General features: G+C 40.5%; 1 protein-coding gene across 5 annotated transcripts in view; it reads right to left on the bottom strand.

Moving 5' to 3' along the window:
• The window catches only part of znf536 (zinc finger protein 536), a 504062-nt gene that overhangs the window by 49261 nt on the left and 426906 nt on the right, over positions 1–27895 (bottom strand). The window contains exon 8 of one of the 5 annotated variants that reach the window (XM_072279693.1): positions 8691–9305. The exons of the other annotated variants lie outside the window; for them this stretch is intronic. The gene's annotated coding sequence lies outside the window, so the exon portion shown is untranslated. Of the gene's footprint in view, positions 1–8690; positions 9306–27895 lie in introns of those variants that run through there. 5 annotated transcript variants of the gene reach the window in all.

Genomic DNA, 27895 nt, shown 5'->3' with positions numbered 1-27895 from the left:
GGGCAGGTCATACCTTAGAAACTTGATTGTGTTTTTGAGGAGATGACAAGGAGCTTATAAGGGTAAGCTGATGGATGTTACCTACGTGGATTTTAATAAGGCATTTGATGAGGTACCTCATGGTAGGTTAATTCAGAAGCTAAAGATGCATGGGATTCAGGGTGAATTGCAAGTTTGGATTCGGATCTGACAGACCATAGAAGACAGAGAATAGAGGTGGAAGTCTATTATTCTGGATGGAGGGCCATGACCAGTGGCATTCTCGGACTCTTTTGTTTGTGATATACTGTATATCAATGATCTGGATGAAAGTCTAGATGAATGGACTAACAAGTTTGCAGAATATACTGAAATTGGTAGAGTTGTAAGCAATGTAAAGGACTCCAAAAGAGTACAGCAGGAAATAGATCATCAGTTACAAATGCGGGCAGAGAAGTGGCAGGTTGAGTTTAATACAGGCAAGGGTGAGGCATTGCACTTTGTGAGGTTAAATTAAAAGAGAAAGTATACAATTAATGTAGACCTCTTAAGAGCATTGAGCTACTGAAGTATCTTGAGATCTAGGTCTGGAGTTAATTAAAAGTGGCTATGCAAGTAGAGATGGTGGTAAAGAAGGCATATGGCATGCTTGCCTTCATTGAGAAGTGTGTTGAGTATAAGAGTAAATGAGTCCGACACCAGCTATATAAAATTTTAGGCAGGCTGGACTTGGAGAACTGTGTGCAGTTCTGGTTGGCCCATTATGGGAAGGATGCAGAGTCTGTGGAGGAGATGCTGCCTGGATAAACTTGAGTTGTTCTCCCCAGAGGGTCAGAGGCTGAGAGGAGGCCTGACTGAGTTTTTTTTAAAATTTCAAGAGGAGCAGAAAGTTGGAAATAATCGTTTCTCCAGGATAGAAAAGTCAAACTCCAGAGGACATGCTTTTTAAGGTGAGAGGGGGAGTTTTGAAGGCAACGTGATGGGCAAGTTTTTTTTTTCACATAGACTGGCAGGTTTGTGGAATAAGTTACAAAATGTAGTAGTGGAATCAGGCAGTTTGGTGGAGTTTAAGAAGATTTTAGATAATCAGATAAATAAGTATGGATGATATACAGGAGGAGGACATTTAATATAAATTGGCATCAATGTTGGCACAACATCATGGGCTGAATGGGCTCTCTGGTGCTCTACTCTACTATATTCTACATTCTATGACATAGTGCAGTTGTACAAGAACTTTTAAGAGATGTTTAGATAGGCACATGAAAATGATGGAAATGGAATCATTGTGTAGGCAAAAGGGACTAGTCTAATTGGCATTTAATTATTAATGTAATTGGCTTGACACAAAGTTGTGAGCTCTATATCCTATAATGATGTGAACTTTTTGGCTTGATACATAGAGGAAGTGAAACTAGGCAACCACTTCAGCTAACTAAGCTGATAGTGAAGGGTTGCTCAATTTGATGGGTAGATTAAGGATGGAAAGGTGAAGAATGGATCAGTGTGCCCTGTTTACCCAATACTGGAACTGATGTCATCAAATTCACACGGGGTTTTGGGCAGATATATGTCAACAAACCTTGTGGAAGTTTAGAAGAAATCACATAAAGGAGTTCCATCAAGGTCATTAGTGGTGACAAACTGGGAAAAACTATTGCAGAAGGAAGACCCTGAGTTTGAGAAGATTACAATCTCTAGTGGAGAGAGCCTTACCAGAAATTGCATGAGTAGGATTGAAGCCCAAAACTGTGAGTCCAGTGATTTGGTATCATGAATAATAAGTTAGAACAATGAATCAAATGTGGAGTTATTGGAAACTAATTATATCCTCACATGGCTAAGTAACTTGAGTACTTCTAAAGACCAAGTTGTACTAAACTTTAGTTTGAGAGTCTCTTTGTTTGACATGTCAGTTGATACTCTATAGAGGTAATAGGATCAACAAAGGATTCTGGAGAATAGACAGGAAAGTCAATCTGAGGACAATAGCAAATCAGTCATGAGGTGATGTTATGGTGGGTGGGGCAGTCTTGAGAGACCTCACAGCTTACTCCTGTCCCTATTTCTTATGTTCTCAAAATTCATAACTTTGAGGTAATATATTTAGTCGGGAAAAATTTAAATAAATCTCTGGAAATAGATTGCATTTATTCAGGAGAGACCATGGAGAAAATATACAAGCCAGCCACAATCTCTGAATATTGCAGGGGTATAAATAGATATAAAAAATCTAAAGTGGTGGCCATGTCAGAAAGTCAATAATAGGCAAAGGTAACTATAGAGGCAATACATGTTCACTGATACATTGGAATCTCAGAAGCTCCTGCAAAATAGTATAGAGAACTTAAGATTACACAAATTAAGGAGGAAATCATTACATACTGTATGTGTGCCTTTTTTAACCATCTTGTGGCAGTAACATGGATTGCACAATGTCCCACAGCACAGGATAGCTGGTCTTCCACAAAGAGTTTGGTAAAAGCTCCATATAGAAAGGTGTTTCACTGGTTCAAAAATTATTAGAACCTATTTAAAACACTGCAGTTGCAGAAGTGTACAACAAAAAGAGTATGCTTGAAATATTCAAAAGGTCAGGCAGAATCTATGGAAGGAAGCAACAAAATGAAGCCTACCTGTGGAGAGCCATAAAGTGACATGCAAAAGTTTGGGCACCCCCGGTCAAAATTTCTGTTACTGTGAATAGCTAAGCGAGTAAAAGATGAAAAGATCTCCAAAAGTCATAAAGTTAAAGATGAAACATTCTTTTCGACATTTTAAGCAAGATTAGTGTATTATTTTTGTTTTGTACAATTTTAGAGTAAAAAAAGGAATGGAGCACCATGCAAAAGTTTGGTCACCCCAAGAGATTTGAGCACTCAGATAACTTTTACCAAGGTCTCAGACCTTAATTAGCTTGTTAGTGTTATGGCTTGTTCACAGTCATTGTTAGGAAAGGCCAGGTGATGCAAATTTCAAAGCTTTATATATACCCTGACTCCTCAAACCTTGTCCCAAAAATTAGCAGCCATGGGCTGCTCCAAGCAGATCCCTAGCACTCTGAAAATTAAAATAAATGTTGCCCACAAAGCAGGAGAAGGCTATAAGAAGATAGCAAAGTGGTTTCAGGTCGCCATTTCCTCAGTTCATAATGTAATTAAGAAATGGCAGTTAATAGGAACAGTGGAAGTCAAATTGAGGTCTGGAAGACCAAGAAAACTTTCCAAGAGAACTGCTCATAGGATTGCTAGAAAGGCAAATCAAAACCCCTCTTTGACTGAAAAAGACCTTCAGGAAGATTTAGCAGACTCTGGAGTGGTGGTGCACTGTTCTACTGTGCAGCGACACCTGCACAAATGTGACATTCATGGAAGAGTCATCAGAAGAAAACCTTTTCTGCGTCCTCACCACAAATTTCAGTGTTAGAAGTTTGCAAAAGAACATCTAAACAAGCCTGATACATCCTGTGGACTGATGAAGTTAAAATAGAACTTTTTGGCCGCAATGAGCAAAGGTATGTTTGGAGAAAAAAGGGTGCAGAATTTCATGAAAAGAACACCTCTCCAACTGTTAAGCATGGGGGTGGATCGATCATGCTTCGGGCTTGTGTTGCAGCCAGTGGCACGGGGAACATTTCACTGGTAGAGGGAAGAATGAATTCAATTAAATACCAGCAAATTCTGGAAGCAAACATCACACTATCTGTAAAAAAGCTGAACATGAAGAGGATGGCTTCTACAACAGGATAACCTCAAAATCCACAATGGACTACCTCAAGAGGCACAAGCTGAAGGTTTTGCCATGGCCCTCACAATCCCCTGACCTAAACATCATCGAAAATTTGTGGATGGACCTCAAAAGAGCAGTCCAAGCAAGATGGCCCAAGAATCTCACAGAACTAGAAGCCTTTTGCAAGGAAGAATGGGCAAAAATCCCCAAAACAAGAATTGAAAGACTCTTAGCTGGCTACAGAAAGCATTTACAAGCTGTGATACTTGCTAAAGGGAGTGTTACTAAGTACTGACTATGCAGGGTGCCCAAACTTTTGCTTCGGGCCCTTTTCCTTTTTTGTTATTTTGAAACTGTAAAAGATGGAAATAAAAAAGTAATCTTGCTTAAAATATTAAAGAAATGTGTCATCTTTAACTTTATGCCTTTTGGAAATTAGGTCATCTTCTACTCGCTTAGCGATTCACAGTAACAGAAATTTTGACCAGGGGTGCCCAAACTTTTGCATGCCACTGTATATTAGAGCTGGCCATTGCTGACAAGGGTAGTTATCTGAAATTATTCATGCCATTTGATGGATTCATATTGAACTTCATTGGAGAACATACGAGGCCAGAGACAGAGTGTAAAGAGTGGATGTGGGATGGAGAATTAAAGTGAAGGGAAGAGGAAGCTTAAGGTCGACAATGTTTTGCAAAGTGGTGACCCTATCTCCAGCTGATTTTTGCAGAGCAAAGGAAACTAAGTGGTGAACATTGACTGCAGAACCCTAAATATTAGAAGCAGCACCAGTGAGTCCCTGCTTCATGTGGATTGTGGGAAGGGGAGAGGTAAAATAAAGACAAGGGAAGAAAATGTAAGAAGTATTGGTGGAGACAAAAGATTGAAACGGGATATTGCAGAAGGAACATTTGGAAATGGTTCAGAGTCCTGTCAATTACTTTGGAAGGGAAGCCACGGTGGTGAAATGAAGACAACTTAGAAGCATTAATGTTCAAAGTGTCATTATCAGAATAAATGAATAGATACAATAGAGGTAGAAAAATTGAGGAAACACAATGATACCAACCAAAGTAATAGCAGCACACAGGCCTTTACCCAGTGACTACTGACCAACAGACTTTCTAATGCCCTAAGTAAGTCAGTTGTAGCAAAGAGCACATTGTCTGCCTGGTTTTGGAATGTGCTTTGATCTCCCAAACTCTTGATTTCGGTGCAAGGGTAATAATACCAAGCCAAACCTATATTTACAATTTTGAGCCAGACTTTACAAGTATAATTGTGTTTAAGCAGTAGCATTTATGATCCTTACATTGTGAAACTGGTAGCAATTTTTGGGTTTTCTCTACATATAGGATGCAATTAAAGTGGGTGTCAGTGATAGCTGCATCCGTCACAGGCTGTATTGTCTTACACCGTCTGTCACTGAAGTCAATGGAAGTGAGTTGAATTGGCAAAAGTTTAAGGTGGGAACTTAGTCTTTGCTAACACTAAGCATGCACAAGAGGAATGACCAGCAGTCGTACTCACCTTCACACTTTCAGTCTTACCGAATCAAACAGTGGGATGTTTGCAGAACTAGCAGCTTTCTTTCTCACATACATTTAGAGCCAGCAACCAAAATTAAATAACTTCCCCCTGTCAAACTGGTTTCATAACAAGATATCCTGGAAATATTAATGAGGCTGAAGCAATACTTTTAATGGTGTGTCACAATCATTACTACCTAGAAAATTCCTTGACGTTATTAAAGAAGTTATATATTTGGATTGTAATTACCTTATGGAAATATTTCAAAATATAATGGTTTTATCCTTGATGTTATAATGCTTTTTATTCGATGTTTAGCTTCTGCCTTAATTCTACAAGTTCCTCAATTTTTATTCAGTACTCTGTAAAACGTATTGAAAGTTTGTGCTTTTTCCTCCCTTGTTTGCTTTAGTGATGACACCGTTGTTAATGGATGCTAAATGCACCATCTCACCAGTGTCAGGTAGGAATCAAAGTTACAGAAAGCAATAAGTATACATGTTGGTCCATCGATTTCAATGTGTGGCCTTCTTTGAAGTCAACAGCAAGAATCACGAGGCCACTGCAGCGTAGCAGTTAGCAGAACTCTATTACAGCTCGGTGCTGTTCTGTAAAAAGTCTCTCTACGTCCTCGCAGTGAAGCGTGCTGCTTTTTCCTGGGTGCTCGAGTTTCCTCCCACAGTCCAACGTTGTACCGGATAGGTGAATTGGTCATTGTAACTTGTCCCTTGATTAAGTGGGTGACAGGATTTCCCAACCAGGGGGCCATGGATCCCTTGCTTAATGGTTTTGGTCCATGGCATAAAAAAAGTTTGGGAAATCCTGGGTTAGAGTTAATCAGGGTTGTGGTATGGTGCAAAGTAAATAAATAAATAAAATCATCGTTCTTCAGCTGATTACAAAGTCTAATTGTCACCACAAGGAAATAACTCTCTGGTTTATTATGGGTTGATTAACGTCACCACAGCTGCTCAGAGTATTCATCTAAAATGTTACCTCTCCACAGATGCTGCTTACTTGCTGATTACTCCCAGCATTTTCAGTTTTGACATTAAAAGTCTAATTGTGAGGATGCCACTGTCTAATTCTTCCTGTCATGGATTGAGCTGATCTTCTTCCATTCTCATGAATTTCCTTTCATTTAAATTTGGGGATCTGCTCATAGATTTTGAAACAAAGGTCTAAGTTAACTCTTTAGTTAGAGACATAGGTTAGAATGTATTTGTTTGACCACACTTGCATTTTAATAGGGTGGTGCTGATAGTACAGTGTTTCACAGCTCCAGCGACTCAGGTTCGATCCTGAACTCCGGTGCTGTCTGTCTGGAAATGGGACATTCTCCCCCTGACAGGCTGGTTTCCACGAGATGGTCCTGTTTGCTCCTGTGCTCCAAAGACTTGCTGGTTGCTCTGGCAACACTGGACAACAAAGATTTTGCTTCCTGAATACCTTTAGGTGTATCTTATGAATTTTGGGGTACTGTTCACGAAAATCACCATGAAATTTCCGGATCACGCACCATTTTTTGAAATCATTTATGTTTATTATTTCAATTCATAATTCAAGTCAATTAAAATGTTGCCTACAATGTAAGCTGGAAGGTTTCTTATCTTGTCCAGGCATGCATGCTTAGGCGGCGCGGCTGCTGCATGGCAGGACAAGTTTTAGTAATAATTATTGGGTTCAGGATGGTAAGGATGGAATTTGCTATCACCAAGCACAAGTATTTCTATGAAGGATTTTGATATTTGAGACAGATGCTTCCCAGAATAACTGATGCCAAGATTAAGGAAAGCATTTTTGTTGGTCCACAAAGCAAACAGGTCATCAATGACAGGCAATCTGAAGAATTTCCAGTGGGACCGGAGAAAATCACATGGCAGGCATTCAAGGAAGTTTCTGAAATTTTTCTCGGCATCTACAGAGCACCAAACTACATGCAGCTGGTTGAAAGCAAAATTCAAGCATATACAACCATGAAATGCAACATGTCACTAAAGATTCATTTCTGCATTCCCATTTAGACTTCTTCCCTGCTAATCTTGGTGCTGTTAGTGACAAGCATGGTGAAAGGTTTCACCAGGACACTGCGGTCATGGAGAAAAGATATCAGGACAACTGGAATCCATCAATACTGGCGAATTATTGTTGGACACTTAAGCGAGAAGCCTCAGACACTGAGTACAAATGAAAATCATTAACAAAATATTTTTATTTTAGTTGAACTATTGCAAAGCATCAGCACCATTATGCAATTAAACACATTATATTCAATAAAAGTTAATTTGTTGTTTCTCCAGATTCCTACGTGACACAAGTAGTCTGAAATTATATTTGTGTTCACCTTCAAGCAGTCTATCATAAACAAAAAAAATTCTGAAGAAGCAACACTTTTGAAAATATTTGTTGTCCAGTGTAATAGGTTATTGTAAATTACCCTTTGTGCAGGTGTCTAGTGGGAAAACCAGAAGTATATTAAAGGACGTGTGAGGGAGAAGATGTTACAACGAAATATGATTCGTCCTATTATAGGAAGCCTGCTTTAACTTAACGGGCTCAATGGTCTCCTATGTTAAAAGGAAATATGAAGGATATGAATCATTATCATAATTGTTGCCTCCTGATGTTTTGGGTTTACTTGGTACCTTAGGTAACAATGATTAATGTAGCTCAGAAGAAGATGACAAATGGAGTGAGACCATAGTGCTTCAATGCAAACCCTCACCGTATGTGATGAAAGATTGGCTTTCGGTTTGGTGCTTGAGGTGGAGTTCTGATTTCCTGTTGAGCCAGGATCAGCTGTTTTGTGCCTGGGGATTCTTATGTAAAACAGAAGAAGCATCCAAATACGTAGACAATGTATCCTCAACAAAAGAACTGCTGCTGAAAGGAAGGAAGGTGAGCAAAGTGTTGCACTGATCAAATCTTTAAAAATCTTTAACAGATCTACTTTATGAGCTATTACTGAATTTTGAATGGGGATCTAAATCATTCCAGAAGGCACTAATTTGCATTTTAAAGATACGAACAGTCTGTTTAAATGAAATACCCTGGAAACCGGTTTCCAACGTAGCATTTAGTGAACCTTCTTGTGAAATAGGCAATAAAACTCATCACTAAGAAGTCATCTCCATGACCAATCACTTCTTCCCTAAAATCAAAAGGGACAAAGTCCAGTTTCATTACCCTGAAGATCTTAAACATTCCTGAAATTCACACCATGCAGTTGTTCCATCCAAAGTCTGCCTGAGGCTTTAAAGGTTTAAAGATTCAACGGTTCGCTTATTATAAAGTACTTAATTCTGAAAGTCTTCTTCTCTAGATAGCCACAACACCAAGAAAGAAAAGAAAGGCAGCACAATCATCAAACCCCAAATCCCTCCTCCCCGCACAGAAAAACAAACAAAAAATGGAACAGGCACATCGACCCTCTCCTACATACAAAAAAAACGAGAAAGATCGGGTGGATAACATAGAGTATAAAAAACTATAATACTGAAAAAAAAAGTCTATAGTCCAAGTCCATATACAAAATGCAGAAAAGCTGGGTAACATTGTTTAGATACAGTGGCAGTCCTTGCCCTCTGTGGCAGCAGAGCGATCCCAACAGCGATCAAAAGGCAGTCTCCCCTTCCCAGTGGCAGAGTGATCCCCCAGCGATCAAAAGGCAGTCCCCCTCTTCACCAGTAGAGCAATTCCCTAACAATCAAGAAGCAGTCTTTCCTCTCCAATAGCACAGTAATCCCCCAGCCATCAAAAGGCAGTCTTCCCTGTCTGGTAGCAGAGCGATTCCCAGTGATAAAATGGCAGTCTCTCCTCTCTGTAGCGGACCGATCCCACCAGGCAGCCAGAGCTCACCTTCCACATTTGCCTCGATGTTTCAACGTCCCTTGTCACTTTAAACGGTGAACAATAGAAGTTTTAATCAGTGAAATGGAGCCAAACATCGGCTTGCACTCTGCAGCCATCCTGCAGTCTTCTTGCCATGAGGTTTGCGCATGTTGTGTCTGCCTCCCGGAATCCTCTTGGAGACTGCAGAGCGCTGGAACACCCAAACGATCTCCAAACTGCAAACCACAGGCCCCAATAGTTCCAGAATCACATTCAGGATGAAAAACAAACATAAAAAAAAACATAAAAGAAGTGAAATATATGGTTTCATGCTATATCCAGAAGATGTCAACCGAAGGAGCATCTTACGCAGGTGCCATCTTGACCAGAAGTTATAACCCCAAGTCAAATTTATTAATAAAACAAACTTATTCAGTTGATGCTACTTTAGAAGGTAAAGGTAAATCATAAATCATAGTCAGATGATTGTAAAGCAGAAACACAAGAGATTCTGCAAATGCTGGAAATCTTGAGCAACAGACAAAATGCTGAGGAAACTCAGCAAGTTAGGCAGCATCGATGGAGAGGAATATCTCATGCTAAGACAGTCCACCAGGATTGGGAAGGAAGGCGACAGAAGCCAGAATATGAAAATGATGCACGGTCGAGGAAGCAGTACAAGCTGGCAGATGATAGGTGAGACCAGATGAAGGGGAAGGTGTGTGGATGGGGAGGGGGATAAAGTAAGAAGCTGGGAGGGGATAGGTGGAAAAGGTAAAGGTATGAATAGGATGGAATCCTATAGGAGAGGACAGTGAGCCATGGAAGAAAGGGAAGGGGAAGAAGCATCAGAGGGAGATGACAAGGAGGTGAGGAGAAGAGAAGGGTGAGAAGGTAGCCAGAATGGGGAATGGAAAAAGAGAGGAGGTGGTAGGGTGGGGAGAAATTACAGGAACTTCTCTTTTTCCAGGACATAAATGAGCGCATTGATGCCACTTCCTGCAGTAATACTGAACTTGAATATTTTGTCACTTTTGCTGTGAATTTTGTCTCTGCAGATAGTCCATCTCTAACTCCACTGTTCCAGTTCTGGATGTCTCTGTCTCCATTTTGGAGATAGGCTAGAAACAAACATTCATTACAAGTCTACAAAGCTTTCATGGCAATCTGGGATGTACCTCCTTCCACCTTCCCTGCAATAAGAACTACATTTCATTTCCCTTGTTCCTCTGTCTCTGGTGTGTTTGGTCTGATAACAACACATTCCACACAGGTGTCGGTGAGATCTCTTTCCTATTCATGGTTACTATTACAATGTCGATTCAGGCCTAGGGGGCCGTGCTTTCATGGTTTCCCATCTCTAATAGTGCTTAGACTCTTGGCCACATCTCATCCATTTCTTTTGCAACTGCTCTCAGTCTCTCTCCTCCTGGACCGTGCTAGAACCGAGTTTCCCTGGTCCTTGGCCTCCTCTCCATCAGTCCCATCAGTCAATGGGCCATCTTCTTCAGAGATACAGCACTGTGTAAAAGTCTTAGGCGCATATATATAGCTAGAATGCTTAAGACTTTTGCTTAGTACTGTGGTAATTTTATATATTACACTGCGCTACTGATGCAAAAATCCCCACAAATTTCATAACATGTGAGTGATGATTCTGATATGAGTCTCTATGGAAGACTGAGTGGGAAGGGGAATGGAAGAGGAGAAACATGGTTGGGAAAAGGGGAAGGGAGAGGGGAGGGAGTGGGAAGCACCAGAGAGACATTCTGTAATGATCAATAAACCAATTGTTTAGAATCAAATGACCTTTGCTAGTGTCCCAGGGCTTGGTGTGTCAGCACCAACCCCAACTGCTGCTTGCACTCCTTCTCTGCCACCTGTCCCGCACCCCTCCCTCGGTGTACCGCCCTCACCATTCTCAATATCCTTTGGTCTTGCCAGATTTGCAGACACACTCTCTGCTCCACATTAATAAAGACAGTGATGTGTAAATGCACAGTACTGTAACATCCCCAACAGCATTCTCCTTCTTTTGGTACTTTCCAATGCAACTGCAGAAGATGCAAGGCCTGTTCCTTTATCTCTTCCCACCATTCAGGGACCTGAACAATCTTTCTAGCAGAAACAGCAATTCACCTGCAATTCTTCCAATCGAAAGCAGTGCATTCAGTGTTCAGTGTCGCAGAAACCAAATGAAGACTGGGCGACAGTTTTGCGGAGCTGTCTTGCCCGTGCTCCTGATCCTGCCTGCGATCAGTCTACAGGAGCAACTCGGGGCTCCTTGCTGCTTGCCTCTTTAATTCTTCATCCCACTCCCACACTGAGTTATTTGTCTGTGGCCTCTGACACTCTGATAATGAACTCTACATAAGCTCAAGGAACAGCTTCTTATTTTCTGTCTGGGCTCATTGCAGCTTCCTGGATTTATTATCAAACTATTCCACTTCAGGTAGCTCTGCTTTCTATCAGAACTGCCTATTTCCACTGCAAGTCACCGTCTGTAATTTTGCCTCATATTTTCTCTCTCCATTAGTAGAGCTTGACCTGCTAGATGTGTCCTATCACCCCACATTTGCAATTTTTTACATTCCCAGATTGGTATTCTCTCTCTTCAACCACCCTCATTTCCTCATTCTTATTCATTTTCTCTATCCCTAAATTAAGAGTATTCAGTAACCAGCAAATTACTTTTACTTAAATGTAAATATGTAATTAAAGCGGATAAATGTGAAGTACCGGTTGCATTAAACACAGTAAAGTTGGAAGCATTAAAGATTTAGCATCTTTGAAAGTCAGGGCCAGATGAAATGTATCCCAGGCTGTGGCAGCTCTGACCAATATTTTCCCATCTGCTCTCAACACTGAGGACTGCAGGACTAACACTGTACCATTGTTTTAAAACTCCAAGTAATTGCAAGCCTGTTAGGTTAACTTTGATGCAGCACAAATGATTGGAGTTTATTCTAATGGACAGTATAAACCTTCAGTGAGAAGCACAGATTAATCAGGGAAGCAGATGTTGAAGGAAGAACTTGTCACGACTATCTTCAAAGAACTTTTTGAGGAAATCACATTTCCAGAGGGGCAATAAGGGCATAATTTTTGATTCAATCTGAATACATCTTTAAAAGGTTCTGGAAAGTCCCCATATTACTGGCTGTTCAAAATAGAGAAGTTCATCGGATGCAAGGTAGAGAAGTAGAGGGCTTTGGAGTGCAAGATTTTTCTCGATTGTGTGGAATATGTTAATAAAGTATTTTAAAAAGAGCAAAGGGGAGTTTTATGTGATTGGCCAAAGCATAGAATATAAGAACAGGGTGGTTATACTGAAAGAACATAAAAAAAAACTTATAGTTACCTACAGCTTGACAGCTGATTACTACATTGAAAGCAAGATGAGAGAAAGAGAGAGAGAGGGAGAGAGGCGGGAAGAGAAAGAGGGACAGAAGACAGAGGGGGAGAGAAAGAGGGAGAGAGAGAGATAAAGAAGAAAGAGGGAGAGAGGGAGGGGAGAAAGGGAGGAGGGAGAGAGAGGGGAGGGAGCGAGAGAGAAAGAGAGAGAGAGGTTGGTTTCTTTAGGTAGGGGAAATAATTGCTCTGAATAAAATTTTGCGGATGCTAAATAAAAGAAAGGAGCAGTTTATTTCTGTTAGCAGGGGTGTCAAGAGACATAGATTTAGGTGTATAACTAGACCATTTAGATGGGTTTAAGGAAGGAAGTGGGGTCCAGAGCTCATTGTCTGACGCCTTCATTCTATTTAAAGAGCATCAGAATCAAATGAGGTTTATTGTCACTGACATACAGTAGATTAGATTAGGTTAGATTATGAGGACACTCAGTCCTCGTTTATTGTCATTTAGTAATGCGTGCATTAAGAAATGATACAATGTTCCTCCAGTATGATATCACAGAAACACAAGACAGACCAAGACTAAACTGACAAAAAACACGTAATTATAGCATATAGTTACAACAGTGCAAAGCAATACTGTAATTTGATAAGAGCAGACCATGGGCACAGTAAAAAAAAGTCTCAAAGTCCCGATAGCCCCATCATCTTACACAGACGGTAGAAGGAAGAAAAACTCTTCCTGCCATGATCCTCCAGCGCCGCAAATTTACCGATGCAGCACCCTGGAAGCACCCGACCACAGCCGACTCTGAGTCCGTCCAAAAACTTCGAGCCTCCAACCAGCCCTCCGACACCAAGCACCGAGCACCATCTCTGCCGAGCGCTTCAACTCCGTCCCCAGCGACCAAGCAACAGGCAAAGCTGAGGATTCGGGGCCTTACCCTCCAGAGATTCTGGATCATACAGTAGCAGCGGCAACGAAACAGGCATTTCAGAAGTTTCACCAGATGTTCTTCTGTGCTTCTCATGTCCGTCTCCATCAAATCAGGATTGTGCTTGGCATCCTACTTAACAGATAACAGATATTCATTCCCGAGTGGCCACCGCGCACTGCGTCGCGCCATCATCTTCTCTTGTCATGTCATGAAGTGAGTTGTTTTTTGGCAGCAGTTCAGTGTAGCCTATAGAGCTATATCCTGAAGTTGTGACTAAGCTGGGTAGCTTCTTCTTTACCAGCACTTCTACAACATCATACAAATCTACATAATCATTTAAGCATTCACTTTGCTACCCTGTCAGACCCTATAGGTTCATACAATTTCCCCCCAACCCCTCACACATTTCTCCTCTCCTTCTCTCTGATTCCTTCTCTCCAACAAGTCTTCACAGACAAAGATGAGTACTGACTTCATCCTGGATTGCTGTCTCAGATCCAGTTGCTCAGGAAACATAAGAAAACTCTTTTGGTTGAACTTTCAATTTGATTGAGCTTTCACCTTGACAGTAACCAGGGCAGTTTTACAATTCCCCTTCATCCTTAGACATAATTCTGGTCTCAGACTGATTGATCAATATGGAAGTATTCTCTTCCTGGGCTAAATTAAGCTATTTTTGTCTTAAGTTGCTTTTTCTCTTTATCGCCTGTCTCCTCCAAGAGGACCACAACCTTGTCGTTGGGCTTGGAGGCTTGCGTGCCTCAATGACCTGGAGAGCTGTGTTGGCTGGAGTCAGGGCTTTACGCTTTGGCTCTTGGCAAGAGGTCACCTATGCCAAACAGGTCAAAGGGCAGAGGCCAGATTAAGAGTGGGTGCTCCAGTTTCAGAGGTTCAGCTCAGGACGAACAACCCTGACTGGTAAAACAAGACTGTTACAAAATCAGCAACGGAGAATCCTTCTACATCTGAGTGCGACGGTATTCCTGAGTCTCCACCCAGGACTTGCATGACTGATAGTAGTGAAAACTGAGAGGAAGCTACTGACATGATGAAGGAAGCCCTGAGGACCACCAGAGATGGAGAACCTTCATTGCTGCCCTAAATGCCAGTGGCGTAATGGCCAGTAAGCTTATCACCTATCTTGTTAGTAGCACTTTATGAATCAGCCTGTATGGGAAAGTAAACAGGGATTGTTTCCCTACAGGGAGAGGGGAGAAATCACATCTCCATGCAAAACAGTAGTACAATAACTGGACACAGCCCACCTGCTTGGGGAGTAGTAAAGACTACAGAAAGATCTCAAAATGGAAAAGTAACATATCAAGCAGTAGTAAATCAAGGCACTTGGACTTGCTGCATTGTCTAGAATGTATTACATACAGGAAGTGAAGTCAATACATTCTAGACAACACAGCAAGCCCAGTTGCCTTGATTTACTACTGCTTGATATACAATGACCTGGATGACTGAGGACCTTCATAGACATACTGAAGAAAATGTATTAACAATCCATCCACCTCCAAAATAACAATGAATGCAAATCAGAATATTTCTAAAAATATTTACGACATTTTTTTTCAATGACAAAAGAAAGGAGAAACTTGTATTTTATTTAATACTGCCCACAACTTCCGGATTTCCCGATGTATTTTACCGCCATTCTGTGTGTTTCACAGAAGTCCATTTACTTCTGTGGTATTGAATTTCAGAAGTGAAGTTGAGCACACAGTCAGCACTGTATAACTTGCTTAGCATTGCTGGATGTTTTTCTGCCCAGCTGGAAGGTTTAGGCTAAAACCCAACACCATTGACAGTGCAACTCTCTCTCTCTCTGTGCCACACTGGAGTGCTGGCCTAGATTTTCTTTAAGTACAGCTCACTTCAATGCAACTTGAACCTACACCCTTCAGACTCAGAGGTGAGAAAAATATCTGCTTCTTAGCTCCATCGGATGGGTGATAACTTAATTCCTTATCACTGTACTGCCCTCTGAGGTGGCCATGGGTAAGGTAGATGCTGTTCAATGAAGAGACTAGATAGGCTGTTTGGGAAATCGAGCCCTTCTCTCCCCATACTTTCTTGGCCTCAGAATTCATAGCAATTTGAGCTGCTCAGGCCCTTCTCAGATTCTCTGCCATTCCGAGCAAAACAGGCCACAGATTCCCAAGAGCTGTAAAGGCATGTTACATTTATAAAGGAGGGTTTGAGAATGTCCTAGAAACATTTTCTCTGCCCTCTGTCCCATTACAGAGCTTGGAGCAGAATGTCTATTGTGGGAGTCCAGTGTTGGACACTTTAGTCAGTCAGTTTCTGAATTTCTTGCACTCTGTTGCCATGGGTTAACCATGAACAGAGCCTCAGAGCAAACAACTTTGCTGGGAAAGGCTTTAATGTTGGTTTACTGATCCTATCAATCTGTTTGGAGGATGCTGCAGAGAGAGCAGTGGTGGGATATCACCTATGCACTGAGGTGTGTTCTGAAGTCTCCAAAGCATACTGGACCCATTGCAGATCTCGATGTCAGAAATATTGCAGAGTGCCAGGGATTAGGTTGTTGGAGGACTATGGTATTATCTCCTTCAGTTCCTACACTTCATTAAACTATCACAGTTACTGGTGATAGTTGGTCTTTGATGGTTCATGTATGGTAGTATCACCTGCATACAGTCCTTCATTGACTGAGTTTGGATTAACCTTCATTCCAGAGTGAATACAGTGAAATTTCCTTCCATTGGTCCTTCAGATTAACTCCACTTGAGTGAGAGACTGTTGGAGGTGAGTTGCTGTGTTGCGGAGAGGAACACTGAGAAGAGAGCTGGTGTGATGACGAACTTGCTAGTCTGCTTCTATATTGCACAGTTAGGGTTGTGGCCTGCACATCAGTAGATAGCAAACAATACATTTCTGAGGATAGCCACATTTGAGGAGGATTTTCAACTATCACTTTCAGTAGGTGGATTCAGAGTGTGTGAGGATCAGAAATGAATGAGGAACTGACTGGTGCCCCTCCTAACACTCATTTTCAAGAAGCATTTGGTTCATTGCATGTCCTAATGAGTAGTTTATAACCCAGAAAATAATTCTTCAGCCGCTGCATAGGGATAGTTAAGGAGGATGTTTGCACTTTTCCTGAAGCAGCTGGTAGGGAGTCTGCTTGGTAGTTACTAGGATTAGATCTGTCCCCTTTCTTGAAGATGTACATGATTACAGTTCCTCCGATCTCCAGGCAGGTCCTCCACTTCGCATGTGTGGGAGATGATGTCATGATTTACTCCAGAAATACTTCTCTGCTATGTTTTAGTAGTTCAGCAAGATTTTCCTTCGTTTCCAAATGTTTCGATTCCCTACCCAGTTAAGATTTGGTGTCAAATCGACTGGGCATGGAAGGATGGAGCCAAGGACACTAGACTGAAATATAGAGTTGTGATGGATGAGATCTTCTAACTGCTCCTTCCATTAGACACTAATTACCTCTCTGTCCTTGATGAATTCTCTTCTGTTCTTGCCTTTCAGCGGGGGGATCCCTTGGCTGCTTTGGACTGAACGCTGGCTTTGATTACACACAAAAGTGTGTGCATGTCATGGTGATCAGTGATTTGCTGGATCTCTGGCACACTTTCCAACCACTACCTATCATACTTCTCATCAGCTGCCAGTTAACTTGCTTTATTTTCATCATTAAGTCAATCCAAAAACTAATGACACCCACACAAAATTCTGGAGGAGCTCAGCAGGCCAGGCAGCATCTATGGAAAGGAGTACAGTCAACGTTTTAGGCTGAGACCCTTCAGCAGGACTGGAGAAAAAAGCTGAGGAGTAGATTTAAAAGGTGAGGGGAGGGGAGAGAGAAACACCAGATGATAGGTGAAACCTGAAGGGGGAAAAGGATGAAGTAAAGAGCTGGAAAGTCTTGAATATCAATTTCTCAAACTTCCAGTAATACTCACCCCTCCTTCACCATTCCCCATCCTCTTTTCTCTCTCTCACCTTATCTCCTTGCCCACCTATCACCTCCCTCTGGTGTTATTCCCCCTCTTCTCTTTCTTCCATTGCCTTCTGTCCTCTTCTATCAGACTCCCCCTTCTCCAGCCCTGTATCTTTTTCATCAATCAACTTCCCAGCTCTTTACTTCATCCCTCCCCCTTCAGGTTTCCCCTATCACCTTATGTGTGTCTCTCTCCCCTCCCTCCCACCTTTCAAATCTACTCCTCAGCTTTTTTTCTCCAGTCTTGCCTGAAGGATCTCGGCGTGAAACGTCGACTGTACTCTTTTCTGTAGATGCTGCCTGGCCTGCTGAATTCCTCCAACGTTTTGTGTGTGTTGCTTGGATTTCCAGCATCTGCAGATTTTCTCTTGTTTGTGATTGGATCAAAAGCCTTTTGAGACAGCACATTCTCACAAGATGAATCTATCCCCATTGGGCAACAAAACATACACTGGAACCAATCAACAAGCCAGCAGTGCCCTGGGTGGCCACAGTCAGCCCAGCCTGCACCAGGTATTAGTAAGCAAGCAACTAAAAGATTTCCCAAAGTTTTCAGGAGGACAGCAACTGAACCACAGTTTGACAACATACTTCCTTAAGTGTCACTCTGTCTCTTCTGCTTTCAGTTAAAAAAGTTGATATTGAAAGTACTATTTAGATAAAGGAGTGATATCATGCATCCATAAAATCCATCTCATCAATCTGTTAAATTATTAATATTATTGGCAGCAGAAGGAGGAACTCAGAGAGATGCCAGGATGTGAGGGGATGGTGAAGTACCTGGGACAGGGTGCAATAAATAAAGGTTTCTCCTTTCCAGAGATACGCATTGAGCAGGGTTTCATTCTAACATTCCCCACAGACTTCAGCATATTGCAACCTGCCAGTTTCTCAGTTCCTTTCTTTAAAAAATAATCAGAAAATGTATGTTAACACCAAAATATGTGAGCATATTTAAATTTTCATTATTTAGGTTATATTATTTATGTAGCACAGAAATTATTGAAAAAGTCAACATGACAGACTAGAAAAAAAGAAACAACTTTGAAAGGAGTGCTATGCTGCCTTAATAAGGACTGAGGAGTTATTGGTGAATAAATAATTAACACATTAGATAAATCTGTTCATTCAGTTCTCAAAAGCATGAGTCCAGTGAAAATAAATCACATTATCGATATTAATTTATTAGGTAAATCGGTATTAGTTGAACGCAGCCAATGTCAATCCATTACCAAAGCGGACAGCAAGTGCAAACCGTATGGCTCTCATTTTTCACTTGTGCATAGGAGCAATTCTCACATCAGTCCATCAGGTGGCGCTCTCACCGTTTGTGACCAGTTTCACAGAACAATAATAAAATCTTAATTCACTCAAACCTTATTGTGGCATCTATGCAAAATGGTGACTGTTCAGACCTGGCAAAGAAGCAAGGTGCTTTTCAACAGCTAAACTATTATTTTACATGAATCCTCGGTTTAACAGTGAGAGTTATAACAATATCTGGTCACTTCAAACTCTCTTAATTGGAAACATTTTACCATAAGAAAATAACCAGTGATTTTAAAAAGATGTTTTCTGTATATGGATTTTAAATCTGAGATCTATTTCCAGCATGTGATCCAGATCCATTTTCTTAGCTTGTTGTTCGAAGTGACTGAACTTAAAGCATATCATTTTACATATAACACTCAGCTAATTCTGTAAAAATATTACCGAGGCACAGCTGTTGGTATCCTGCTCTTAACAGCCATGTGATTTAATTAGAGCATGGTATATCAGATGGTCTAAACGCTTTGTGCATTAGACTAGTTTTACTAACCTGCATTGTTGTTTTGCTCCCATGTATTAGTGAGAGGTGTAATCCCATTTTTTAAAACCAATGTTAAGTGTGTTTGTAGCTAAACAAGTTACAAAAAAGTCAAGGAGTAAATAACTTGTATATCAAACAATAAACGAAGTATAATTTGAGGAAGGTCTTAAAGTCTAAACATGATCCTTTATCTAAGTTAAATGACTCAGTAGAATGGTTGGTCTTTGTATCCCAGGGTTAGCTGGGTCAGAGTGCAGTGAAGGTTCTGCTCTTGAATAGGATCCAAGAACCCCTGCTGATAAGTCTACATGTTCAGAGGGTGGGAAAGAGCAGAAACAGTTCACCATACTGGATCCAGGGGTGAAATATCTGCATATGCTCATGGCTTGTGATCACAAGCAGATTGGCTCTTAACACAAGATAGCAGGACTCACTACTTGTATCTGAAAACTCAAGTTTCTCCACCAAGTTCAGCTAATAAGAGTGGGAAGTTGGAATAGAAAAAAAGTAAAATTAAAAAATGTGTAATGCAGGGGTTCCCAGCCTTTTTTATACCATGGGGCCTTATCATTAACCGAGGGGTCCATGGACTCTTGATTGGGAACGTCTGGTGAAATGTATGGCTGATGTTTTAACACTGGGAATATTTTGCGCTCTCATCAGTTCTGTAATACAATATGCTAATTGACAATTAAATAGTTATTACTCACTTTCACTGCAGCGATGCAGTCCAAGCATAGCAATGGATAGATAGGTGAGCTTCAGCCTGGCTACCTAATACATAGTCAACAGTGTTCGATCTCATGTACTGGAATCCAACCTGATTGGTGCGTACTCTCCCAAAATACTCAGGCTCAGACTAGGTCAGACTGTGCTGCACTAACCTGATTAGTGTCCTATTCAGGAGAACCTAAGTAGATTCACCATGTAAACTGCACACTCTGACACAATTGGCATGGTAAGTCCACTAGCACTTTGGCTAAAGGTTGGGCTCAAATTGATAGAATTAGGTTCTACTAGGCCCCAATTTGACATCAGGTAACATTAGTTCAATCCCCAAGTCACTGCACAGTCAGTATCCGCTGTTTCTTCAGCTTATGGAAGAGGAAGGTTCATGGGTTGATCTCCATAGCGATTGGAGTGTAATTGGGTAGTGCCATTGGATGCTTTACACCCTCTGCCACTCATTAGCACGCTCTCACTTAGTTTTTTCAGGCTGACACAAGGAATGCTGGTCAAAATGTAGGTACAAACCATTGGAACTCAGCCCAAAAAATCCCAAGAGATGGCTGAAGACATTAAATAAAAGGGAATTTGACTTTAATGACAGCATTCACAACTTCTCACAGTGTGCAAACTGTGGAAATGGAAACTGTATGTGAATTTGGTTTATGATACTGCAAAGTTGCTAGGTCCAGTTTCCTTTTCAGATGGGATAATAAAAGCTAATGTTTAATACTGCTGGCACAGTTCAATGCTAATGCTGATTGGGGAATTTTTGTAAATGGCAAACAGATATATATTTATCATGGGTACATTCTGTTGCCTTGGATACTGGCTGAAACTGTCACAAACAACACAGAGCAGTTGTTTTCAAGTTTTAACATTAAAAGTTAAAGACTGAATAGGTTATAAATAAACTTGAATTTTACAGAGTTTATTGGTCTTTAACAAAACCATCAACATGATTTTTGCATAACAAGTCTGTTCATTCATTCCACTTTACTATTTTGGGTATGCTGTATTTAACTAGTGTCATTATTATGAATATTTCCATTACCATTTCAAATGCAATTAGATGTAATCTCTAGTATGACACTAATCACCATATACTTTCCTGAATCTCATTTTGCCCAGATCTTCCATTGACCAGTAAACTCAACTGCTCTTGAAATCCATTCTTACCTCGAGGGGATTCCTGTATAATCACCTCCAGGTGAGAAGCCTTCTTGCTGATTGGTGACCAAAGTAGGCCCTATCCAATCAAAACTGTCAGGCCCACCTCAGAATTGTTCTGAGAGCCAGTTAGCCTTTTCCCCAAGCTTCCCAGTTTTCAAAGTTATCAAACAGATGAAATGTTTGTGAATTTCATGTTCCCAAATACCAAAAAGTAAAACTGAAATATACTATAAACAATTAAATTCTAAAAAAACATAAAGAATATAAGAAAACAATTAAATATATTTAAATTAGATGGAAATTAGCTTTTACTTACCATTCTTGCTCCAGCCAGGAACCTTCATCAAAAGCAGAAGCCTTACTGTGGAAATTTTCAGTTCCGCCACAGGACCATGAGGACCCAGTGAAGGATCATAATTTTCCAGTCAGTAGTGATCCGCTATGAGATTTCTGCTTTTGCACAGGAGTGATGAAGTTCCATGCAGATTAATAGGGAAATCGGAAGTTAATGTAGCAGTGATTGTGAAGCAGAAGATCTAAGCCACTTTATCCAGCTAGGAACTAAAGTCTACACTCCAATGGTGGGGAAAAAGAAAAAAATAACCTTTCCTCGAAAGGAAAGGCATTACAAGCAATTGCATACACCAACTGTGATATTGCAAGGGCTTCTGGAAACAATGATATCTTTTGTGTGTTATCACACTCAACTTGTAGCAAGTACTGGCAATGATGTGATAATGTTCAGATAAGTTGTTTTAATGATGTTGATTGACTATTAAATATTGCCTGGGCACCAAGAAGATGTACATCTCTAAGTTAATGATAATGACACTGGCCTAAATGAGCAGACAGGGTCTGTACTTGATCCTCCATATGAAAGGCGACATCTCTGACCAAACACTTTGCCCTCTGTGCTGTAGTGGGATGCCATTTTACCCCATAATGTCTCACCTTTGGGGTGTGACTTGAACTGATAACTGATTCTGTCTCCTCCTCCAAACCGAACGCCTGCCATTATAAACTTAGGAAACTGCTCCCAAGTACATCTCATCAATCAACTGCAGTTTTTTTAAAGCCAAAGACAAAGTCCTGATTGAGGCACAGCGATCAGTGCCAATGTGGCCCTGGGATACAAAACTTAAGCCCCACTAAACTCAACCTTAGTTTTTCATCATTGACAATTCCAATGGTTTATCGGGGCAATGTGTGCTTGCGAAATGCTATGCAGGGATGAGACATCAATTGCTGTACTGCCTCCTCCACCAGTTGGTGCCACTAAAGTAGCACTGCCATGTAGATTTGGAAAAGGCAGCAAGAAATACCAGTGCTGTCCTTTATGTTACAGAATGGACAATTCAATCCTACAGTCAAAGACCTCTGCTAAGTAAAAACAATCTCCAAAGCTGGTCTCTTACAAATGAAAAGTAAAATCTGACATTGGGGTAATTGTGTCAGTTGCTTTATTTTTCATTAACATTCCTTGCAATTCAAATGTGAAAGCAAAGTGTTCTGGTAGGCTGGAGCAATGCAAAGTCCAAGTTCAAGGAACTAGAGTGCGCACTCAAGCCTAATGCATTCTTACTGTTCTTAACATAGGCTCATTGTTAACGCAAATCCAATCTTGGATTACCTTAAATCCTATATAAATACAACCATTATAATTTTGAGCAATGAGATATTGCTGTGGCTAGACTTTGTTGACATCTTGTACTTACAGTGACAATCTCTAGAAAAATATATTGCGTGAATAGTGTATGGGTTTATTTAATAGTGCATTTTTATTATTATTTTTAGTAAAACTTTGTTAATGAATTAGTGTCAGCAAATAATGAGGGATAAGGCATCTGTAGAGTTTGAGTTTTACCCAGTGGGATTTGTTTTGGCAAGGTACCATGCCTGGTGTGAAAGCAGATTCTTCAATGCTAAAACTTCACTACACCTTTATGTTCATTGTTATGATTAGTTTACACTTACTTTGATATAATGACAGGATTTGCATGTGGCAAAATTCGGGAGAATATTTTTGATATTCCGGAATAAACTGGTGACAAAAGAATAAGCAAAAAATGCATAAAATGCTGTGCTGTTATTGTAATTCATAGCGTAGCTGTCAACAAACACAATATGAGGCTTTGACAATGCGTTATCTAATTGTGATTTGTTTCAAGTAACGACAGACATCTTCTGAAAATCTGTCAAGTTTCAAAAAGTTGCTGACTTCTTTGTGGTAAGTGCAATTAACATTAGCATAATAAAGAATAATTGTGGAGAGGCTATTTGTCTTCATTTTTCTCAAATATATAAAGAAGATCCAAAAGATTACAACAATGTCTAGGGCTTTTCATTTAAAAGGAAGAGCTAGAAAGCAGACCATCTCACCATCCTGACTTGGAAGTATATCACCCATCACTCACTGACAGTGGGTCCAAACCCTGCTGCTCCCTGTACAGCTGCATTGTCAGAGAATCTTCATACTAACAACTACAGTGGCTCAAGCAGGTGGCTAACCACCACCTTCTCTGGGACAATTGGGGATTAGCTATAAATCATTAACATATCGCCCAAATGAATAAATAAATAAGAAAACTTGAAATGTTTACAGCATCAGAGTCCTCTTCAGGTAATACACAGAAAGACCCTGAGCGTGGAAGTATTTTTTAAATTAATTATAATCTCTTTAGATTTAATTGACTTTTGATATAAATATAATTTTTTGAAAAATTTAAAGTGATTCAATCAGCTCCATTAATCCTGCAATGACCCTTAACAATAATCACTATTAAATGCTTTCAGAAAATAGCAGCTAATGACTAGTTCCTTTCAACCCCACTCTGTAATATGCCAAGCCCACATTCCATGAAATATTGACCCAACAAACCAATATTTGATTCATCTCTTCCTTGAGGAAGTGGGTATCACACACTTACTCTCTGCAGGTCACCACGTAATAGCAGCTCTGAGCTTTTAGACCAACCATTCCCTCCGAGCAGAGAAAACAGAAGAGCAATGCATGGAGGCTGCTCTCCTCAAACTAATCAAACAGTTTGTAGCTATACCGCACCTCTGCTCCAGGAAGGGTGTTGCAAAGCACTTCACACCTAATGAAGTGGCCACTGTTGTAATCCAGGGAAGACACCATACAAATTATGCATAACAAGCTCCTGCAAATGACAGGGCTGATTTGTGACTGAATATTGGCTACAACACCACAGATAATGCTCTTGATTTTCCTTCTAAATACCACTGTGTGATCAGCAGAGCCTTTGAGGCTCATTGGGAAGATGGCACCTCCAACCATGCAGTACTCAGTTCTGCGCTTGGGTGTCAATCTAGAGTTTGATGCTAAATTACCTGGAATTGACCCAAAACTGCAACCTTCTGAATTAAATACTACAACTGGCACTGCTTTCTAATCATGTGGTCTTCAGCTCAAAAACCTATTAACACAATTTCTTGTTCTGTTAATGTAGAGGAAGCCTTAGATGAAAGCTGAACCTAAGCGGTATGCCTCACATCAGTAATAGAATAATCATGTATGCCTCGGAAGTACTCGGAGGTATTATCACATACACGCAGGCTATTGACAAACTTGGCATAAATCTGGAGCTTGTTAGTGGCTGATAGAACAGATTACTGGCCCAAAGAGTAAAGCCTGCTGGTTGACAGCACACATACAATATGGAAAATTAAACAATGGCTGGGGGACTACATCCCAAGGAATTTTATTCTACAGTGGTACACAACTCATCCTGTTTAAGATGCTGAGCATTTTTTTTTAAAAAAGATTAATTTTTGAACTTCCTAAGTTGCCTTTGATTTCCAAGAGCTTGAGAAGTTCATCAGGTCAGTAGCAATAAAATTAGTTTGATCTCTTTCATTAGTAGACATGTTTCCAGGATTGATCCAATATATTGCTTTGGCCAGGACTGAGCGCACCCACTCCAATGGGCACACTGCCTCCAAGGATACCCTTGTAAGTGATGACTTAGATCAGAAAAGAAACAGATTGTTTTGACAAGAATAGAGTTCATTCATTGGGAAAATGTCAGAGCACACAGGAGGTATGAGCAGGAGGAGCCCACTGCATCCTGCCTTTTCCATTCTGTAAAAATATTCTTTCTTCAGACAGCAAAGCTATCATTCCTGGAACCAGTCCGGTGAATCTTCACCACGTGCACAAAATGCTGGAGATACTCAGCAAGTCAGGCAGTACCTGTGGAGGGGAATAAATAGTTGACATTTTGGGCTGAGACCAAAACAGATAATTGTAGATTTCCTCTCCATAGATGGTACCTGACCTGCTGAATTCCACCAGTTTTTTTTGTGTCTTGCTCAAGATTTCCAGCATCCAGAATCTCCTGTGTGTGTGTGTGTGTGTGTGTGTGTTGATTTGTTGCTGGTCTTCCTCCCTGGCAATTACATCCTTTGTTAGTAGTGAGGATCTATGCAGCACTCTTGATTTATTACAGATTTAAGAGGATGTTATGCTGAAATTGGGATGTCTTATAAGACAGTTCCAAAACTCACTGGAAATGAGCCATTCACACTCCAAAGTGCAATCTTAGGGAGACCAAGGCCTGAAACAAATGCAGTAAAGCACTTGTACGCAAATCCTTCTATAAAAAGACCAAAATGCCATCCATCTTTTCAATTCTTGTTTTATCTGCATGTTGGCTTTCAATGACTTTATACGGGATACTTTGGTCCTTTTGAACATCAACATTACCCAAAGTCTCATTATTTGTCAAATCTTATAAAAGTGGATAACTAATGAAAGAAATCAAAAATGGCAATCTTTATCACATTTCTATAGCATCTGCCATGTTCATGCTCCCATATCAGCTTGTTCATATCCTCCTGAAGCCTCCTTATAGGCTGATTGCTACTCGAATCCCATTTAGGATTGTATTACCAGGAAGCATGAAAATACATTGCAATATTTAGTCTCCACAGACAAATCATTGATATATAATTTAAAGTTTTTTATTGAAATACAGCACGGAATAGGTCCTCGCAAACACGAGGAATTCTGCAGATGCTGGAAATTCAAGCAACACACATCAAAGCTGCTGGTGAACGCAGCAGGCCAGGCAGTAGGCCAGGCCTGAAACGTCAACTGTACCTCTTCCTAGAGATGCTGCCTGGCCTGCTGCATTCACCAGCAACTTTGATGTGTGTTGACGGAATAGATCCTGTTGGCTATTTGAGCTGCGATGCCCAACAATTCTCCGAATTTAATCCTAGCCTAATCACGAGACAATTTACAATGACTAATTAATCTACCAACTGGTATGTCTTTGGACTGTGAGAGGAAATCAGAGCACCCAGAGGAAATCCTTGTGGCCACGGGGAGAACGTACAAACTTCTTACGGTCAGCAACGGGAATTGAACCGAGGGCACCTGTACCGCAAAGTGTTGTGCTAACCGCTACGCTACTGTGCTGCCCTATATCATGAATAGCTTCGTTCCAAGCACTGATCCCTGTGGTTCTCAATTAGTTATAGTCTGAAAAGATCCATTTCTTTCCTCTTTTTGACTGATAACCTACTTTTATTCATTTCACTATACTACCCTCTACCTCCTCTGCACTAACTTTGTTCACCAACCTCCAGTATGGGGCCTTATCAAAAGCCTTCTGAAAATCAAAATACTCTACATTCCTTGGTTATCCATGTTTATTTTGTTGGACAGAATCTCAAAGGTTTCCAGCAGATTTATCAAATATGATTTTTCTTTGATAAATCAATGCTGACATTGCTTAATCCTATTTTTTTGAAAGGTGATCAGTGATTAGAACCTTCATTATAGACACCAGCAATTTCTCTACTACTGACAGTAGGCTAACAGGTTGGTGGTTTCCTGTTATCTCTCTGCCTCTTCTTAAACAGTCAGGTCATATTTGCTACCCTCCCTTCCACAGGAACGATTCAAGCATCTGTAGAATTTTGAAAGTTGATGATCAGATAGTCACCAGCTCCACAAATACCTTTTCCAAAACTCTGGAATGTAGATCACTGAGTCCTTGGAGTTTATCAGCTTTTAGTCTCACCAACTTTTTTGTACTATATTTATATATGTATGTATTTATTTAGCTACAACACAGAATAGGCCTAGAAACCCCCAATTTAACCCTATCATAATCACAGGACAATTTACAATGACCAATTAACCTATCAACCGGTACATCTTTGGATTGTGGGAGGAAACTGGAGCACCCGGAGGAAACCCATGCAAGTCATGGGGAGAATGTACAACTCTTTACAAACAGCAGCGAGAACTGAACCCAGGTCACTGGTACGGTAAAACGGTGTACTAACCATTATGCTACTGCGCTGCCCCAAAGTAAAACTTACTTCATTAAGTTCCTCATTCTCACTAGACTCTCTGTGAAGATAGAAATAAATTAGTTGCTCACTTCTTCCACTATTTCCTTATACCCCATTATAACTTCACCCGTCTCTGTCTGTAAGGGATCTTTAATTGCTTTGGTTCATCTTTTCCTTTTCGTATACTCATAGAAATCTTTACAGTCCATTTTTATATTTCTCATATTCCATTTTTCGGTTTCTTACTCCTCCCAACCTTTAAACCTGCTGCTAATCAAATCTGAGCCCACACCAACATGAATAGAAGCACTAGGACTGCTGAGGAGAACTCAGAGCAAAGCACACTGCACTTTTGCTTCATTCAAGGTTTAAGCGGACATGATGTCGAAATTGTGACATCTCTTAATGCAGCTCCAAAGCACGCAGGAAGTGGGCCTTTTACATTTCAAAATGCTCAGTTTGAGCTAGGACAAACAGCAGTTCTTTCTGGAAAGTACAACTGATAAAATATTGC

Source organism: Mobula birostris, chromosome 15, assembly GCF_030028105.1.
Source record: "Mobula birostris isolate sMobBir1 chromosome 15, sMobBir1.hap1, whole genome shotgun sequence".
Lineage (NCBI taxonomy): Eukaryota > Metazoa > Chordata > Chondrichthyes > Myliobatiformes > Myliobatidae > Mobula > Mobula birostris.
This window is presented reverse-complemented; position numbering and strand designations above follow the sequence as displayed.